Genomic DNA, 19,050 nt, shown 5'->3' with positions numbered 1-19,050 from the left:
AAGACAGAGCAATTCTGTGATTTCTAGAACAATTAATGACAGGGAACTTCATGAACTCAGTCATTACTTCATTGATGTCAGTAATTGATACAGCAAGTGAATAAGAACTTCAGAGAAATACGAGTCATGCACTGGCTGATATTGCTTAAAAGCCCATAGGATCAGGAGTGGTGTCTTGTTTGCATTATATAGAGATTTTTAAACCAAGTGCAATACAGGTGCTAAAAAGATCCCCAGCCAAACATTCCTGTTCTTTATTTTCTTAAAACGTAAGACAGACCAATATTATAGGAGCATTTATTACATTTTGGGTTAAGATTAAGAACTCAAAAGCTGAGTCTTGCTGACATCAGGGTAAAACTCCCAGAGATTTCAGTAGTGCTGTGACTCAGTCTGTGGGTTCCCACTCTTCTGGGTGCAGAAATCTGTTTACACGAGTTATCAATATATGAATATATGTTACTTCCTAGCCCAGCTAACCCTTATGTGGATCTGCGTGATTTTTATTACTCATTATAATAAGCACTTAATCAGGCAGATAAGACAAACCCTGTTTCATCTCTGTGCTGCATTTGGTGCTGCAAACAAGACTGGAATAGGGGCTATAGCAACAGCTGTGTGTTTTAAGAGATTTTCTCCATTAAGGAAAAAAAGGTAATTTTCCCAATGAAATTCAGTTTAAGCTTGCAAAGTGCCCCCCAAGGCTCTGACCCCAGGTTTCTTGCTTCTCATTCCCATTGAACAAAAGTTTTTGATTGCAAACTTGTAGGTGCCAGGCAGGGAAACTGAGGCACAGCAAAGGGAAGTGGAAAATGGGACCAGCACCAGGTTTCCAGGATCCCCACCCCATTTGCTGTCAAGTGCATGACTGTACCTTTGTACACATGGCTATTAGGCATGACAGAGCAGAGTAAGGAGGTGAGAGTCACCTAATTTGTTGGGTGTTGGACACAGAGAAGTTGTATGTCCAACCACAGTAGCGTCTGGGTTGTTGGCAGCATTGACAGAACACACAGGTGTCATCACAGACTGGCATTGGGAGCCTGGAAGCTTAACCTAGAGGAGACTGAGGGCAGGAGGAGGGGATTTCCATTTCTGCAATGGGAGAAGTGGAAATTTGCTATCTGGAAAATAGGGAAGGAAATAACACCTTCAATAAAATTCATGGGTTTAATAAAAAATTTGGCCTAAAAAAAATTACATATATATGTGTGTGTATATATATATGTATATACATTAAAGAAAAGGATTAAAAGAAAAGGGAGGAAAAATCTCATGCAGTCATGAACAGCAGTCATCTTTAGCAAAGCTTTTGTTTTGGTTCCTGACGTTTGCTAAGCTGTCTAAACTCTTGTGTTCTTATAGAAAAACCAACAGCTCTTATCCAATATAACTCCTTTCTGAGTGATTTCCTTGTTGTTTTTTTTTTTTTCTGAAATAAGCTGAAGAGGTTTAGAGCAAAGGAGTCTTGCACAGATGAATTTTCCAGACTAATTTAATATATATATGGAGAATATATTGTCCTTCAATTAATTATAAGGTATGTTTATAGCTGCTTACTAAATTCTCAAGGTATCATACAAATTCTGGGACCAGATAGTCAGTTCTGAGTAACTAATGATGAAACAGACCTAGTAATTTAAAAGTTCCCTGTTTCCAAGCATGTAGGTAGGTGAATATTCCTTATTTATACACATTACCTGGTACATTTTGTGGGTTGGGATTTTAGGCAGGTGAAACTGGGAATTTACTGAAGTTACTGAAACCTAACTTGAGCAAGATTTGTATTAAATTCAACGACTTCTTGAAGAGAATGAGACAGTTGCAGTTGCTTACTGGGCCGACTTGCCAGAAAACACTGTCGTGAGACTCAAGAAAAACACAACACAAAAAAGTGTAAAGAAACACGGATTTGGAAATTATAGCTAAATTACTAGAAATTAAGGAGTGAAATGGGACACGTACATAAATGTAAAGATTCACAAGAACGACAATAAAAACCTGCGAAGAAGGAAGCCAATGGGGCATAAATACATAAATTCAGAGCCAGTATCTGGCATTTTGACTACCCAAGAACACTATGTTCACTGCCAACAACAGAAATGCAAACTAAGAGCCAACAGATCATGCCTTTTTGAGCCTCTGAGAGTAACCCAATCATCTGAGGCATATCCAGAGCCACATCTGTCCCTGCCTGGCATGAGGAAGAGAAGGAGGAAAGAATGGGACAGCTGTCCCCCTGGGGTCGCTGGGATCGGGATGGTTTGCCACCGAGGACGAGATGGGAGGTGATACTCCCCAAACGGGCTCTATAATACGCCTGGTATTCGTGCACTCACCCGTCTGGGCTCTTTGTCAAATTTCTTTTTCCACTCTGGATTGCAAGGTGGACGTTTTCCTACGAGCAGTTGTCACTGGGAGGATGGAGGCTGCTTAGCCTGTCTACACTCACATGTACAATGAAGTGCATTGATGTGGCGACAGTGCAAAGAAGGGAATGGGTAAATAAGTGTCATTCCATTGACTGAAAAGTGAGAAAAAAACCCCAGCATGAGAGCTAAAAGGTGTAACAGTCCCTCTCCCTAATTCTTCTGAGTGCTCTGCCCCTCTCCACAGAAAGGATTTGAGCCCAAACCTTTGCAAAGTCAGAATTTCCCACCTCGTTGTTCCCCTACCTACATCAAGAGGACCTTGCATGAGGCAAAAACTCACGTAGAGCCTTTTCTTGCTTCTTTTGCAAATTTTCTGTGGGACTGTGGGTAAATCACTTTGGTTAACATTTTAGCCCTGGGACCCAAATTAGTCGTCTGAGGGTATGTTTGTGCAGCAGGGCTAATTAGTTTAATCTAAATGCTATCCTAACCACAGCTTCCAGGAAGCTTAAAACTCAGAAAAGCAAGTTTGCATCTGTCTGCAAAATATTGCCTGTGTCTCACCAGAGACTATATTTAGGAACTTGGGTTTTGGACGTGTTTTGTAGGCCTGTGTTTTTCAATATCTAGTGGGGTTTCATGAGGGTATTTCATGAGGGTGTCTCAGAGGTTATTTGGTTTGCTCCGTATGCTATGGTCATGAGTTCTGTGCCTGAAGTCAGTGGGAATGAGGCCTCAACAAGCACCTCCTAGAGTGCCGACATACAGTGTCTTGAAAAAGAGAGGTGCTAAGCATAGTACAAAACTGGAGAAAATAAGTGAGTTGCCCAGGGTTACTTAGGAAGGCTGTGTCAGAATCATCAGAAGTCCTGGCAGTGTGCCTGTCCATCCTGATAGTCTGATTTTCTACCACTTTTAACTCAACATACCAAGGCATTCACATTATGGCTCTTTAAATTGTATTCGTTGCTTGATCTGGTATAACAAATGGTGCTTTTAAACTGACATCTTGGCGATGGCTTAGCCCCATCGTATTTTCTTTAGCCAGTCTGATCCTTCGCACCAGAGCAGAATAACTGCCCTTGAGCAAAACCTGCTCGCAATATTTCCCACTTATGGGCAGGGAAACTGAGGCATGGAGGTGAAATTGTTTGCCTGGGACAAAATGGAAAGCCTGTAGCAATGCCCATACAGGTTCAGCTTGGTCTCCCTCGCCCCTTAGCTTTCCCCTTTTTTCTATATCTTGAATGCAAGTGAAGTTAGAGAATACTGCAATTTAGGATAACTGCCTTTCAAGAAGCTGGTAGGATTTTTGCCACTGGCTTGAAATAGTGGAGAATCTCCCTTGTCTTCTTTCTGCATCTAAGACTGTTTAGCTGGGGTTTTTTTGGATCACCTGGTATTATGAACCCCTCCCCAGCCTGAGGTTTCTCCTGGAAGCCAAGAGGCACAATGGTATGATCTGGGTACAGCCTTGGGGAGAAGGACAGTGCCCTTTTTCTCTAGTGTCTTTTTTGGTTAGTTCCTTCCCGCGTGGTCCAAGTTCAGGGAGCTGGGGGGATGCGCTGAGACAGGAGGAGAATAAACCCACACTGGGCTCTTGACGGCTTCTGTCGTGCATTCCCAGTCAAAATAACCAGTATTGCTAACATGATGGGAATACAAGGAACACATGGAGGTCAGGAACCCACAAAGAGGGCCCAGGAGTGTGTCGAGAGGGACCCACCTCTCTCCATTGACCCCAGAAGGAGTCAGGGTTGATTGTCTTCTTCATTTACACTCCTGACTTAAGGGTCTAGGGGTAACAGGGATGAATTTGCATCTCTGCATGTCCATACCCCGCTTTCCATCTGTGAAACGGGGAAAGCACTTTGTTGTCTAATAAGGATTGTGGGTTGATAAATATATAAAAAACTGCATGGAGGTGCCATAGTCTAACAGCTGGCTTTGGTGGACAGGGAGGCACTAGAGGAAACATGCTGGTGACCATTGATTTCAAGATACAAACAAAACTAGATGGTCGCATCTGAACACCATTTATAGTCAAAGGAAGCTCCTCAGGAGCAATCTGAGATTGCAGTGCTTCCCAGGAGATGACAGTGGCCCTCCAGCCTCTGCAGAGTGGCTGAGATCCTGCAGTCCCTCCTCAGTGGTCCCTGCATCCCCTGTGTCACTGAAGGTTTGTCTTGTGAGATGCAAGATCTGGCCAAGCAAGCATCAAACACCAACTCTTCTGCTGTTGTGAACCAAATCCTGTTTGTTCTTTTTTTTTTTTCAGATGTTCCTGAAAATCAAACACACCCCCTGGTTTTGCCTGTCCACAGCTATGACTCTACGACACATGCACTGTGAAGGGATGCTCCAAAGCCACAACCATGGGCTACATCCAGGCAGTGTGGGATCTTGGTACTGAGTGCAGGATCCTGTTTGGGCCACAAGGGCATCACTCTTCCCTTTTCCATCCTCGCATCTCTTGCCCTGCCCAGACTTCCTTACGTTCCCTTATGATACTTCGTATAACCCTGGATGCACAACGCTGTCTCCTGCCTGTGCTCCCTGGGCTTGGCCATAAATATCAGCAATTCTCACATCGTAGGAGATATTGAACTAAAAAAAAAGCAAATCAGACATTACCTCCAGCAAAAAAGCCGTGGGTTTCTTCATCCTCCTCTCCTGGGTCCTTTGTCACTTCATAGCACCCCAGGGGTGTTATTTGGGCTGGCATCTTCAACGTGAGGTGTTTTCCTCCTCTTCAGGGTTTCCCCAAGGAAGCAGGAGCTGGTGTGGTCAGAAATGCTGTCCAGCAAGCAGCCTATGCCTGGGGGTGCCCAAGAGTCCTTTAGCGAAGGCTGGGGCTAAAAAAAAATCCCTTGAAGCAGCTTATACTACTGACCCCCCTGTGTATGTGAGTGCGTGTGGGCAAGTGGTTATTTCCCCCTCTCCCGCTCTATACCACTGCCTCCATCTTTCCCTTCTCCCTAATATATATATGTTTATATTTATTCTCCATATATATATATATTTATATTTTTATATATAAAGCGCCTATCACCATATCGATAAACATTCTTTGGAACCACTCTGACATCTTCTTAAATTCCCTTCCCCTCACTCACTTTTCTACGGTCTGGCCTCACTTCTCCCACGTTCCTTCCATTAGCATCCTTTAAACTCCCTTGATAGGTCTATTGCTAAAGAGTTTTCTACCGATATTTATCTCATCCTGCTTAGAACAGACCAGCCTTCTGCAACCCTGGATTGTTCTCTAGCTCTTCACACGTATCTTTCTTATCTCTCTTCCCCTCTCCGCCTTACTCTACCTCTGAGATGCTCCCCCACCATCCTCATGTGGTCCTTGCCAGGCTGTCACTGTCCCTTTTGTATCACCTACCCCCCCGGCCAGCCCACCCCATCACCCCGTCCTCCCACCTGCCCGTGTCCTTTACAGCCCGTGGCCATTCCCATCCCTCCTGTCCACCTCAATCACCCCGCTGACAGCAGCACATTGAGTGACATGGCTTCAGCTGTCCCGTGTTGGGAGGGCATGTCTTTGTTTTATCCCTTTTTTCTAACGTTGCTGCTTGGCCCCATTAAAGAAACCAACCAATAAGAAAACCCCCCAAAACAAAAAAACCCAAAACCCAATATAACCCCAAAAAACAACAAGCAAAGAACCAAAACCAAAACCAAAAAATACCCAAAAAACCAAAACCAAACTCAACCAAACAACACCAAAGGAAAAAAAAACCAACCAAACACAAAAAAAACCACCAAAACACACACACACAAAACAAAACACCCACCAAAACCCAAAAAACAACCACAAAAAACCCATCACAAACAACAAAAAATCAACCCAAAAGATTTCTAAGAGCAGAGGTATCTATTGCAGGTACATCAGTTTAATATTTTAAGGGTCAGAGGGATGCATGAGGAGGAAGAGGGAGCTGGAGCTGGTCTGAATCTTGGCTTAGCAGAGGTGGTTGGGCAGGATAGAAGGAGCTGGGTTTTTGCAAGCTGAGCTCAGCCAGTTCCACAGGTCACGCTGGTACAGCCAGGACTAAAACCAACGCCCTGGGTTCTCCCCACCCCAGTATCTTTAGAAAAAGCCATTAACTATAATTGCCTTTTCTTCTCCATCAGAGCTGTTTAAAAAATAGCGCCTCTGGGAGAGTGGAAGTGAACATATTTGTAACGGTAGATGTTTGGAGAGAGGTTTTAACCAACATCTTGTCTGATAGATGATATTAATGGAGTGTTTGGCAGCTTCAGAGTGACTCTTGCGTCCTCGTCCCACCCTGGGAGAGAGAAGAGCAATCAAAATGTTGTTTATGGCTGAGAAACTGAGGAACAGGATGACACTCTCAAGTCCTTGAAAAGAGTTTATGGCACAGCAAGTACTTAAAAAATCACACCCTTTGCTCCACAGCTAAACTAGTAAATTAAATATACCTGGCACAGTTCCCTGGCCTTGATGCCAAATGGCCCACATTGGTATTATTAGAGCCTCTTAAGCACCAAAACGGGGTTGCTGCCTCCAGCTGCCTGTTGGGATGTGTCTTAGCCCACGGAAACTCCTGAACCATGACTGGAAAATGCTGTGAGAGAGTAGTTGTCTCAGCTAAAACCATGCTGAGGATGTTCCTACAGGGAGAATGATCAAGTTCCTGCACCCAGCAGAATCGTCTGGTCCTTTTACATTTATTTTAGGGCATTTCTCTCTCATTCAGTCTTATTTCAGGCTGTCTTTCACCATAGAGCCTTCTCTTTCTCTTTTATCTCCATCCTACTACTGCTTTTATCCCAGGTGGGTGTGCAAACCTCTGGAAGTGACTACAGGGTTATGTGGTCACTCTTCTTTTAACATTAAAAAGTTTTCCTGCTAAAAAAGCTGAGTGCACTTCAAAAGTATTTTTCCCCCCAAAAGAAGAAAAATGACACTAGGTATCGATGTTTTGACAGAAAACGGGAAAAATGTTACACACTTTTAAAGGGTATTTTGGTTTAGGTCTCATAAGGTAAGGAGCAGAGTGACAGGTTCACTTTTCAATTTGCTTCTTTCACTCTCAGGAAGTTGAGAATGTTTCCAAATGTTGACATAAGAAAAAAAGGGGAAAAAATGTGAAATGATGATAAATCACTTAGGAAGAATCGTTGGACTGGTCCTGTCAAATATGGGACAACCCCCCTGGCCCCTTGCTCCATGGTAAACAACAATAGGATTAATTGAAACAAAGCATGTTTTTTCCCCTGAATTCACAATCACATGTAACTATCCAAATTTAAAAAAATTATTTTTTCTTTAAGCGTTTTTCTGGTGCTCGGAATTTTTTGGATAGTAGGGAAGCAATGCTTATTTGATCCGCTTGTGAAAAAGAATAGATTGGGAAGGACCATTTCATCTAACTAAGCAATATGAATAAATTACATAAAACCCAAAAGCTCCCGCTGTTCAACGCGATGTTTCCCTCATATTACTGGTCTGTGATGCTACATGGATGATGATCAAGGTGCTTCCCTATGGGCATTTGCTCCTCTGAAGCGGTGTCTGAGCCTGGAAGGGTGCAGCGCACAGACTGGGGGCTGTACAGCCCTCCAGAACAGCCTCTAGAGCCGGTGTGCTGTGCAGAGTGGGGGGGTGCCCCTGTGATGTGAGCTGGGAGGGGACAAGGATGCTGCACATGTGGGTGTCACCCTCTGCGTTGGAGCCTCTGCAGAAGTCATTGGTGGTCAAAAGGGTCGGAAGTGGGATGGAAAGAAATGGGAGAACAAATGGAGCTGCTGGACAGGGGCCAGGGGAGCCCCAGAAATGATGCGAGGCTGGAACAGCTCTGCTGGGAGGACAGGCTGAGAGAGTTGGGGTGTTCAGCTGGAGAAGAGAAGCTCCAGGGAGAACTTAGTGCAGCCTTTCTGCACTTAAAAGGGGCTGATAAGAAAGATGGGGACAGACTTTTGAGCAGAGCCTGTTGTAATAGGACAAGGAGTGATGGTTTTAAACTTAAAGGAGGGGCAACTCAGACCAGATATAAGAACAAATTTTTTTTGCATTGAGTTTGGTGAAACCCTGTCCCAGGTTGTCCAGAGAGGTGGTGGATGCCCCATTCCTGGAGAAATCCCAGGCCAGGCTGGACGGGGCTCTGAGCAACCTGAGCTGGTGAAGATGTCCCTGCTCATGGCAGGGGTTGGACTGAATGAGCTTTGAAGGCTCCTTCTAACCCAAAGTATTCTGTGATTATATATTTCTATGATTTTTCCACTCAGCCATCTGAAACTTAGCTATAATGGCATTAGTGCTACGACATAGACAACTTGCTCCTGGGAAACACAACTGAAAAAGCATGATGGTCTTACCAAGGTGCTGGAAACAGAACCTCTCTGTCATCCCCGAAAGGTAAAGCTGAATCAGGTTGATGGTAGCACAGGTGCAAGGCCACCATGGAAAGGAAGGAAAAGGGACAAGAACACATCTTGTTCATGCCAGCAACATGAGCTTGCAGGGAGCAGGACACGACAGGGAGAGGATGCCCTCATGCCTCAGTTTACCCACTTGCAGAAGAGGGAGAACGATATGGTTGACTTTGTCATTTTTCCATGTTCTGCATTTATCTTTCCATGGCAGGATCATGTTTGGGTGGCTGGGGGGTGACACTCTCCTGTAACAGCCTGAGTAGATACCTAGCAGATTTTGGACATGGCAACATGGGGGGTTTTGGTGTCACTGGAGCATGCCGGTGCCTGCAGGCAGTGCCGCTTTCACCAGGATGTGGGGACGGCAGCTGGGCACAAGCTGGGCTTGTGACTTCTCCTGCGGCCACGTGGATGCTGTAAAGAGTGGATGTTTTCTATTTCGAGTGGCTGATGCACCTTGTAGTGATACTGAGAGCAGCAGTTCAGCTCAGGGACCTCACATGGTCCCATGCAGTCATGAGATTAACCCTGGCTGGTCTGAAGTTTTTGTAAGGTATCAGGCCCTTTGTTACGGAAAGAAAAGTGTTTTTTCCTCTAAATGCACCACCTTGGTACACTGCACACACTTGCCAACAGAAACTTTCAGAGCATAAATGGATGTTCTTCCTTTTTGCCTTATTTTTTTTTCCCTAAAATCCAATTACTTTGAAATAAGTTCAATACGTTAAACTTTTTTTTTTTTTTTTTTTTTTTCTAAATGAGTCCTAAGTAATAACCTGTAGGGCATAAACTGCCCAAACTACATTAACTTCATTTTTACTTTCTTTTCATTCAACACTTAGAGATTTGCAGTGCTCTATGTTGATTACCATTCATAAAATAATTAATGTGATAAACAACTAGAAACTTGCCAGGTATCTGTTTCTCTTGTAGCGTTTGAAGCACTGTAACATTTACCAAGAAGAGACTAATTTCTGTGTAAGGTGACTGACCTTAATTGGAATGAGAAAAGCATAACAATCACTATAGAAAGGCATTTTGTGTAATTAATGCAGAAGATATACCAAAATATTCTCTATGAAGATCACACCTAGTTGTTTTTTTGAGGTACCCCTCAGTTCCAGAAGGACAGGGAACTGCTGCAGAGAGTCCAGCGCAGCCACCAAGATGCTGAAGGGAGTGGAGCATCTCCTGTGTGAGGAAAGGCTGAGGGAGCTGGGGTCTTTAGCTTGGAGGAGACTGAGGGGTGACCTCATTAATGTTTACAGATATGTAAAGGGTGAGTGTCAGGAGGATGGAGCCAGGCTCTTCTCGGTGACAACCAATGATAGGACAAGGGGTAATGGGTGCAAACTGGAACACAAAAGGTCCCACTTAAATATGAGAAGAAACTTCTTCTCAGTGAGGGTGTCAGAGCCTGGCCCAGGCTGCCCAGGGAGGTTGTGGAGTCTCCTTCTCTGCAGACATTCAAACCCGCCTGGACACCTTCCTGTGGAACCTCAGCTGGGTGTTCCTGCTCCGGCGGGTGGATTGCACTGGATGAGCTTTCCAGGTCCCTTCCAACCCCTGACATTCTGGGATTCTGTGATTCCTTCCAGTGCAGAACATCTACCCAGTAACAGATGGTTGATGGTACAAACCTGATCAGAGAAAGGGTTTATTAAATATTGGAGCTTTTCACAGGTGTTCAAGTGGAAGAATTGGGGTGGGAAGGCAAGTACAGGCTCCATGAGATAAAAAGTAGCAGTGATGTCAACTTCTGCTGCAGTAGGTAAATGAGCAGATGCTTAGATCCAGAGTGAAAATGTTCTACGATGTGGCCGTGTCTGATCTGATGAATTGAGCAGACTCATAAGGACCTTTCTCCTCAGGAGACACTCCTGAGGGGATAGCATCCCTGCCTCATCCCCTCCAAGATGATGACAGATATCAACTCCTGGCAATTTTGTATGGTAGTGCTGCTATTCCTGGCCGATGTGAATAGCGTAATGTCGCTTTGCCACTTTATTTTCTTCGCCAATGTAACCCTGTAATGCCTACCATCACCCTTCAGCTTGGCTGGTTGGAGGAGAACAACCAGCAGTGTTCTTTTTTAATGAGTAGCGAAAAACTTGTTGTCATTTTTTTTTTTTTTTAATTTCCATCTTTATCTTCAACAGCAACTGTTATTCTTCAGAATCTCTTCATTGTGGGTCCTTTTAGTGTGAGAGTAATCCAGATGCCATTTGTTTTGCACAGCATTCTGTAGCTTTGCTGAACTAAGCAGCACATTCTCCAGATACCCCTTTGTAACTACGTGCTGCAGTGCACCAAGAGCCATGGACTTGCCTCATTTTCATCATTTGTGTGAAGTCCCTGTTAGAGTGACGTAGAGAGGAATTACATTCAGCCACAGAAAATGTAAGACTGATCTTTTCTGGGTTTGCTCCAGTGGTCGTGGAGAGATTGGGTTTTGTTTCTATGTGATCCTCAGAGGGATGCACGGAGGAACAGATCATTCGTCCTTCTGGCCATGCCTCGGTTCGCACTGCCTGGGTGACAGTGGCTCAGAACAAGGAAAATTGTGGTGCCTCACACCTGCTTGCATATTTGCGGGGGTGGAAAAGAGCAGATGTCCAGAGCTGCCAATTCTGGGAGTCCTGAAGGAATGCAGGGACTGTGACAGCTGATTGAGCTGGAGAGGGTTTGGGTGGTGGAACGTGCTTGCATGTTGCCTGGGAGAGTAGGTGATGGGGAAAAGATGTAGAATGTTAACACAGACTTCAGAATGAAAAAGGCTGAACCTGGAATGATTATGGCCTGGATACAGAAATTAAGTCCTCTCCCCTTGGGAGACACCTAGTCTTAAAGTCTCCGCCAGGCTGAAGGTGGTGAGGCACTGAAACAGCCTGCCCAGAGAAGTTGTGGATGTCCCATCCCTGGAAGTGTTCAAGGAGGGGTTGGTATTGAGTAACCTGGTCTAGCGGAAGGTATCCCTGCCCATGGTGGCGAGGTTGGAACTGAATGATCTTTAAGGTCCCTTCCAACCCAAACCATTCTATAATCCTATGATTCTATGATTCTAAGATTTTGTGTGTGCTTTCTGGGTTAGTTGATTGGTAGATCAGGTCGCTAACCTTTTCAGACTAGGTCTGATAAAGCGACTGCCAACAGGTATCGTCAGTCCAATTACAGCAATCAGAGCTTCAACTCCAACAGTCCCTTGCACCGTTACTAGGGGACAGCAAGCATAGGAGGATATTATAATCTCCAGAAAAAGGCCAAGAAGTAGCCTAATTTGAACCCCACCCAATATTCAATGGATCTCCTAAAAAAGCCTCCTGAACCTTGCCATTTCCTCAAGTGGCTGTTGTTGAGCTTGGTTTTACAACACATTTGGTTTGAAAGCATCTGAGTAGGGCTCCACTGAGTGGGTTTGAACAGAGCAAGGCCTACAGAGGCCCCCAGCTCCTCCCAACAATGCCAGTAACTCACGTGGCAAGTGCTACTCGCTTCCTATATTGGGGGTACCCCAGTTTGAGGGATGTATTTCCTGCTTCACCAGGTTGAAGTTCCATCGTGATGCCTTTTGGTTTACTTAGCTCTTGTGAAATCAAGGTTTGGACATATGAAGATTACAGTCAGTTATGCAGCCAGCATAGTGCTGTCCAGCTGTTGGCACAGATGTGGTAAAGGTACATGGTAAAATTGATAATAACATAGAGCATAACTAAGATGTTAGCTGCTTTTGATCTTGGACTAATGAGAAGAGAATGGGTAATGAGACATTTGTTACCTTCACAGGATCATCTGAGGATCCAAGATGTCATTAAGCTAATATTATTTCTGCTGTTATCCTTATTGACAAGTAAGCCTGAAGACCTTAAATGAATTACGTAGAGTCCCTAGTAACTCTAGGACAGAGCTGGTAAGTAAACCTGAGCTCCAGGTATATCCACTTTTTAGTCTCAGTTGTGGAGTTGCCACTTCAGATTTCCAGACGCTTTCTGGAAGCTAAGAAGAGAGAAGAGAGATTTCTGAGGCCATCCATTAGTAAAGGTGGGTCAGGTAAGACTGCTGGGGAGGCAACAGGCTTCACTTCTTTGCTCCTCTTGAGTTCTGACATGTATTTAGACAGGATAAAAAAAGTGATGCCTTAAGGTAGTGTTCAAATCTCATCTTACTGGTGTTTTTTACAATTAAACAGATTAAGGAGGATATCATAAAACCCCAATTCTGTGTCAAGCTTTTGGAAAATAGTCTGTAGACATAGAGGGACATACATGGGTTGCATCAACCTGTGCATCTCTCTCTTTCTGAAGTCAGGGTGTGAGATTTATTGTCCCTGACTGCCAGAAGATGGAAAAATCCTTCCTGTAAGTTCCAGGTAATTTCAGGACTTTACACAGCATTCAAGAGAAGAATTTATCCTATCCTCCCCCCATCTTTGCATCCACAAAGAGCAAGTAGCCAGGGTTCTTTTGTAGCTTATTGTGATCACAGCACAGCTGAGCACATTCTGAAGCCCCAAAATGCAATCCGGAGTTCCTTGAGGCAGGTAATTAACACCAAATTAACACCTTATAGCAAGAGCACATCTTGAGAGCTAATTAAGCTGCATTTATGGGTCCGGGATTTAAATGGAATCATAGAATCACAGAATCATTTCGGTTGAGGAGACCTTCAAGATCACCAAGTCCAAACATTAACCTCACACTGGCACTACCCCATGTCCCTAAGAACCTCATCTACATGTCTGTTCAACCCCTCCAGGGATGGTGACTCCAGCACTGCCCTGGGCAGCCTGCTCCAATGCCCAACAGCCTTTGGGGAAGAAATTGTTCCCAAAATCCAACCTCAACCTCCCCTGGCGCAACTTGAAGCCGTTTCCTCTGCTCCTGGCGCTTGTTCCTGGGGAGCAGAGCCCGAACCCTCTTGGTTCCAAGCTCCTTTCAGGCAGTTCAGAGATCAGAAGGTCTCCCCTCAGCTCCAGCCCCTCACCAGCTCCGTTCCCTTCTCCCAACTTGCTCCAGCACCTCAAGGTCCTTCTTGCAGTGAGCCACCCAAAACTGACCACAGGATTTGAGGTGCGGCCTCAGGTAGCACCAAACTTCATGTGACTTAGAGTCCCCGCTTTCATGACAGTGATCTGGAGCCCTTGCAGATGCTGTTTGCTGCATCTCCACCCAGGAGCTGGAGGCATTGTCCCCGGTCCCCAGCTGTTGCCCTTGAGGTTGACACAGCTGCCACAGGGGAGGGAGTACAAGGGGTGGGGACACAGCCTTGTAAGTGACTTGGACCCTCGAAGGGGTCAGAGGTGGACACGTTTGAGCTAAAAGAGGAACAGGTGGGTAAAGGGCTGACAGCGGGAACACTGGTACTTTTATTTTTAATGACCCTCCCCCATATACACGCACATGCGGCACTGGAAAACACGACTGTCTGAAAAGCATTTGACTGGAGTGAACCAGCACCCCCCCTAAAAACAAGAGGATTATGTTGCTTTTGGGGAATGAATATTCATTTGATTTGCATTTTAACCCATGCAAAGCTTATAAATTAAAGCATTAAAGCATGCACTTAAGAGAACAGCCTGTCAACAAGGCTTCCTTCCTCACCCCACCTGTGTGCTTTTGTATTATTTTTTCCTATTTTTTGCTTCCTCATTGGGTCAATGGGTCTGTGCAGCAGGAGGCACAAGGATATCTTGATTAGTGCTGGGTGAGTAACCAGTAATTCAGGTCTTTGGCAGTATTGAAAATCTGGGGGAAAAACAAAATCTTGCTGTGGTTTAACTGAAGTATTTTTTTCAAGACTGGGTAGGAAATGGTTTCTTGCTGCATTGCGGCAGTTTATGAAGACCCTATGAACATAAGGAGAACAGCAGAAGGAAATGTGAAAGGGGTTGTTTTGACTGTGAAAACAAATTAAGAATCATAGCACTAATAGTAGCAGGGGCTTGAACTGAACCCTGAAACATCACTGACACCTTCATTTAAGAGAACAGCACTGTCCAGTCACCACATCTGTCCTGTGGTTGTACCAGTGGTCAAGACACGTGTGCCAATAGTCAAGGCATTTTTTTCTTTAGTGTCTCATCCAACCAGGCATGTTATTGTCCCAGCCTTGGTGAGACTGAATCCTTCCCTCTGCTTCCAGGGACCTGTATATCTGCCTGAAGATGATTATGGAAATGGCCAAGCTGATGCATAAGCAGACCTTGTGTGTGTGAGCACCTGAAATACGTGAGAAAAAGGCTTTGATTTTGCTGGGTGGAGTGTAAAACTGCTCACAGTGCAACTGCTGCTGTTGAGCTAATGTGGGGGGCCTGTGGCTTCCGGCAACCAGAGATAGCTGAGAGTGGTGGAAATGCTGTTCCTACCTGCTGGTATGAGCACAAGTAATTAGTGTATCCATAAAAAACAAGGTTAGTCAAGTTTGTGGTTAAACCTATTATTTGACCTTGGCAATACAAAGCAGAGTTAAGGTTGTATAGGTACCTGAATTGCTTTCTAGTGGTGCAACGGATTTGGTGTTTATCAGTGTGACTTCCATGAGTTTGTGGTTTTTACACCCAAGAGAAGGATGACATCCCCGAGACGTGGATCACTGACCAGTACGGAAACATGAGCCTGTCTTGGTGGGGGGTCTGTCTGAGAGTTTTTTGTGTGTGACATTGAATTAATAGATTGAGGACTGAGAGGGACCATTAATGCTCTTCTTGAACCCACCATGTGATGACAGGCTGCAGAGCTTCACACAAGGTGGATGAATGAGATCAAATCCCACCCTGAAGATGTGACGACAGAAAAAGATCTCATTTTCCAGTAAGTGTCTGGGCCTACACATTCTCCTGCATAACTGGATCATTGTAAGGTGGTGGTTGGTTGTGTTTTTTGATTGGTTGGTTGTTGTTTTTGTCTGTGTTTTTTGTTTTGTCTTGTTGGTGGTGTTTTTTTCTTTTTCTTTTTCTTTTTCTTTTTCTTTTTCTTTTTCTTTTTCTTTTTCTTTTTCTTTTTCTTTTTCTTTTTCTTTTTCTTTTTCTTTTTCTTTTTCTTTTTCTTTTTCTTTTTCTTTTTCTTTTTCTTTTTCCTCTTTTTCTTTTTCTTTTTCCTCTTTTTCTTTTTCTTTTTCTTTTTCTTTTTCTTTTTCTTTTTCTTTTTCTTTTTCTTTTTTCTCTTTCCCTTTCCCTTTCCTTTTCCCTTTCCCTTTCCCTTTCCCTTTCCCTTTCCCTTTCCCTTTCCCTTTCCCTTTCCCTTTCCCTTTCCCTTTCCCTTTTCCTTTTCCTTTTCCTTTCCCTTTCCCTTTTCCTTTTCCTTTTCCTTTCTTTTTCTTCTTCTTTCTTTCTTTTTACTTTTCTTTTTCCTTTTCTTTTTCTTTCTCTTTTTCTTCTTTTCCTTCTTCTTCTCTTCTTCTTTTTATTTTTCTTTTCCTTCTTCTTTTCTTCTTCTTCTTCTTTTCTTCTTTTTCTTTTCTTCTTCTTTTTCTTTTTTCTTCTTCTTCTTCTAATCCTTTTCCTTTTCCTTTTCCTTTGCCTTTGCCTTTGCCTTTGCCTTTGCCTTTGCCTTTGCTTTTCTCTATTCTTTTTTTATCAAGGTCATGGCACATTTTACATAGACATCAATTTGTGAAAATAAAAAAAACCCGTGTCACTCGATTCCAGCCTTGAGGAATACAGTGGCAAGTCTGGAGGTGAAGCAAAGCCCGGGAGCAGGCTGCTGCAGGCTCTTTCCTTTCATGTGACTAATACACACAAATCCCCATTCCCTGGGGGCTGGGGGATCACTGACAGCAGGGGCAGGCTGTGAGAAAGGGGTGAAGGGAACGAAACTGTGCTCTCCTTTCATTCACCAGGGTCAGCTGTCCCACCTGTTCCCCCTGCTCAGACATGGGGAGCAGGGACGGAGGAGATGGGGCAGTGGCAGCCTTTAAAATGAGAACTCATCGAACAGCAGGAATTCTGTATTAAAATGAGAAACAAGTGGGAGTTTGCCTTGCCACAAGGGCAGAAGAAAAGAGGCTTCTGGACACAGCAGCAGGATTGGTATTTGCCTAAATCATTCTTCTGAGAACTGGGGACCAGGCCAGGAACAAGATTCCTAATGAAAAGATTAATGATGGATGGAGCTCAGAAGGTGCTGGGTTGCAGTTTGATTTGGAAACCCAATCTGCTACCAGCTGTTTGTGTAAGCAAATGCTGTGGCTTCAGTCTGCAGTACTGGCTGCCTGGACTTCCCTGGGAGATTTCTTCCATTGAAGCAACCCCTCTAGATTTAACAGCAAATGCTGCCTCTGAGGTCTGCAGTCCAACCTGTGCAGTTCTGTGAAGCTGGTGAAAGGTTTAGAGGGGAGGAGGAGTATGAGGAGAGGCTGAAATTGGTTTGTTCAGCCCAGAGAAGAGGCAAGACCTTGTCATGGTCTACATCTTCCTCACAAGGGGAGGAGGAAGGACAGGTACTGATCTCTTTTATTTAGTGACCAATGACAGAACTTGAGGCAATGACAGGAAGATGTGCCAGGGGAGGATCAGTTGGACATGAGGAAAAGGTTCTTCACCCAGAGGTGCTGGACACTGGAACAGGCTCCCCAGGGAGGTGTCACGGCCCCAAGCCTGACAGTGTTCAAGAAGAAACTGGACAATGTCCTCAGACACATGGTGTGAATTTTGGTGTTGCCCTGTGCGGGCATAGGAGTCAAACTTGATGATCCTTGTGGGTCCCTTCCAACTCAGGACATTCTATGATTCTTGTGAGCATGTTATCACAAAGTTTGCAGAGTCTGTAGCAGGTGTTTTTTTTCCCACAGCCATGTGGGATTGTGTTTCTTTGCCCCTATTTAAATAAAAAACTTTTTTAGGCTAGAGGCTATCTTGTATCATGTGGTTACAGAACATCCAACACAACAGAGCTGTAGATTTTCTTGGATACTGTTGTTTGCTTGATAAAAAGAGATGTAACGCAGAGACTGAAGGAGTGATGGTCCATCACACTGAAACAAAGCCCTGCCTGTTGGCAGATGTGAATGAGATGGTGTCTACGAGCACCCCAGAGGAGAAAAATCATAGAATTGTAGAATACCAGGTTGGAAAGGACCACAAGGATCATCTGGTCCAAACTTTCTGGGCAAAGTCACAGTCTGTACAAGATGGTCCAGCACCCTGTCCAGTTGAATCTTTAAAGTGTCCAATGCTGGCAACTTCCCTGGGAAGGATCTCTGGGCAGATCTCAATACCAGGATGTTTTTTCACAGTACAGATGCATCTAATGCTTTATTTGAAGTTACTTGTGTCTTATGACTATGTGTTTTATTTAGGAGGATTTGTATGCCATGATGGGTCTGGGAGCCAGTTTTGATTTTGGTTTTCTCTGGCCATACCATGTGCTTTGCAGATCCCACAGGAGCTGTGGAGCATCCTCTATGTGTCGGCAAGAAGACCAAAGCTGCAGAAGGCAAATCCCCTGCAAGGTCCTGGTTTCTCCTCACCCATTCGCCTTGTGCATCCCCAGGCTCCAGCATCTGCCATGGGCGGGCGCTAAGTGACTCGCATCCCCTCCGTGACCCACACAACCACAGGGGACACGAGCCGATGCACAATCAGCCTTGAAACCGAAGAAGCCTCAAACCTGTCATTAAAGCAGCTGCACTGTCAATAAATTCAGTATTTAAAGCAGTTCATCGCCTGTTTAAAGTGCAGCGAGAGTAGCTATGGTAACAACTTCAACAGACTTTTATCATGATGAAAAGCGACCCTGTAAAGAAAGGATCCTGGAATCACCAACATTTTTGCTCTCAAAGGAAGGAATTAAGCCTGTTTCATACTGGCTAGAAAAATGAACCAGGCAAGACAGGCAGCTCAGTTACAGGCTCTAAATGTAAATAGAATTAGTCATAATAAAATGTTTTAAAATCTGAAAAAGGTAAAAAAAAAGGCCAGGTAAGACTTTCAGGATTTCTTTATTTTAATTTGTTTAGTGAAAAGGAGCAGGAATAAAGGCAAAGTTGAAAGCATTAGATCTGCCCAATAAATACAAAGGATACTATTTCTTTTCATTTTTTTTTAGTTGGCTTTCAATACTTTTTTGTAAAATTCTCATTATCTTCCCTAGATCAGCTCATGTAGTATTCATGTTAATGTTATCTGCCTTCACCACCCCACCTTGTGTAAATCACAGCAAGGGAGCAGCTCAACTGGGCAGATTATAGCCTGGTGCCTTAAATACCAGAGTTAAGGAGACCTGAGTGCCATTCCTGACCTAACAGGGACTTCTTTCTTCCCTTGACTTGGGAAATG

At 44.3% G+C, this 19,050-nt stretch overlaps 1 protein-coding gene and 1 long non-coding RNA gene across 5 annotated transcripts in view; one reads left to right on the top strand and one right to left on the bottom strand.

Moving 5' to 3' along the window:
• LOC136100349 (interleukin-17A-like) overlaps window positions 1–5,738 on the bottom strand; it is a 34,386-nt gene extending 28,648 nt beyond the window's left edge. Inside the window, exons 1-2 of one of the 4 annotated variants that reach the window (XM_071807140.1) lie at window positions 5,693–5,738; window positions 5,007–5,190 (exon numbers count right to left, since the gene is read on the bottom strand). The gene's annotated coding sequence lies outside the window, so the exon portion shown is untranslated. Of the gene's footprint in view, window positions 1–5,006 lie in introns of all 4 variants that reach the window. The other 3 variants (XM_065835349.2, XM_071807139.1, XR_011738560.1) reach the window with 3 other exon arrangements.
• An 8,609-nt stretch (window positions 5,739–14,347) lies between these two features.
• On the top strand, window positions 14,348–18,415 carry LOC139827781 (uncharacterized). The gene is made up of 3 exons (XR_011738718.1): window positions 14,348–14,480; window positions 15,504–15,586; window positions 18,149–18,415. It is a non-coding gene; the product is annotated as an uncharacterized lncRNA (long non-coding RNA).
• The last annotated feature ends 635 nt before the right edge of the window (window positions 18,416–19,050 follow it).

The sequence above is a fragment of the Patagioenas fasciata genome, chromosome 3 (genome assembly GCF_037038585.1).
Source record: "Patagioenas fasciata isolate bPatFas1 chromosome 3, bPatFas1.hap1, whole genome shotgun sequence".
NCBI lineage: Eukaryota > Metazoa > Chordata > Aves > Columbiformes > Columbidae > Patagioenas > Patagioenas fasciata.
Note: the sequence above shows the minus strand (reverse complement) of the source record. Positions and strands in the feature narration are given on the sequence as shown.